The sequence below is a fragment of the Myotis lucifugus genome, unplaced genomic scaffold (assembly GCF_000147115.1).
Source record: "Myotis lucifugus unplaced genomic scaffold, Myoluc2.0 scaffold_636, whole genome shotgun sequence".
NCBI classification, from domain to species: domain Eukaryota; kingdom Metazoa; phylum Chordata; class Mammalia; order Chiroptera; family Vespertilionidae; genus Myotis; species Myotis lucifugus.
The window spans coordinates 296,403-297,366 of NW_005871684.1; the positions used below are offsets into that span (position 1 = coordinate 296,403).

At 64.3% G+C, this 964-nt stretch overlaps 1 protein-coding gene across 1 annotated transcript in view; it reads left to right on the top strand.

The window, feature by feature from the left end:
* The first annotated feature begins 321 nt into the window (after positions 1 to 321).
* The window catches only part of ZNF596 (zinc finger protein 596), a 21,160-nt gene continuing 20,517 nt past the window's right edge, over positions 322 to 964 (top strand). The window contains exon 1 of the mRNA XM_023746224.1: positions 322 to 360. The gene's annotated coding sequence lies outside the window, so the exon portion shown is untranslated. The remainder of the gene's footprint in view (positions 361 to 964) is intronic.

Genomic DNA, 964 nt, shown 5'->3' on the forward strand with positions numbered 1-964 from the left:
TCCTCAGCGAGGAAAAACAGACTTTCACTTAAACTCTGTTCAGCCCCCCAGCACTCAGCATGGCCGGCCTCACAGCCCCACCGCGACTGGGAGCCGCCAACACTGAAAGCCACGTCGGGGGAAGCAGCCCTGGTGCCGGGGCCACGGAGACGCCCACTGGGTACCCACGCGCGCGGCCCGCACAGCGCCGGGCAAGAAGGGCCCCGGGAAACGGCCCGGGGCGGGGCGGGGCGGGCGGCTCAGGCCCCGCCCCCGGACACGCCCCCTTCGGCACACCTCTTCCTGGCAGAGGCCACGCCCCCTTTCGTCACATCCGGTGGGCGCGGAGTGGTGCGTTTCCAGAGCGGAAGTCCCTGTGCGGTGAGTGAGGTCCGTCGTGGGAGGTTTTCATCCGTCCTCCACGACCGGAACCGGGCGCCTTGTGCGTGTCACCGGCCCCCGCACGCACCCGTCCCTTCCGCGGGGAGCCCCGCCGCCCCCAGAGGCCCGGGGCTCAGCGCTCGGGCGCCGCCTGGAGCCATTTCCGGTTCCGGTCTCTGGCTGGGAGGCTGCCTGCCCGCGCGGTTTCCCTTCTGCCCCCTCGCCGCTCGCCCCTCCGGACGCCCCTGAACGCCGCGCCGCCCCGGCCTAGGAGCTGCGGAACCCAAGGTCCCCTTCTCGCGAGGCCCCTTCCGTGCCCAGTTAAATGATGGAACGTGTGCAACAGCCCTGTGCCATATGAACTGAGCCCACCGGTGAGCCTAGAGCGATGAGCCCGCACTCAACCGCAGCGGAAAAAAAGTTAAATCAGAGTAAATAAAAAAGAACTAAAAAAGCCAGAAAACGGTGAAATAAAGAAGCCTCCAAGGATCAGTTTGGAGACGGGAGTGGATTTAGGAAACAAGAAGTAGAAGACGGTTAACGAATTTGTAAACGCGCCTAGTAGAGCAGTCGAGGCAGACCAGCATATATTACGATTAAGCGT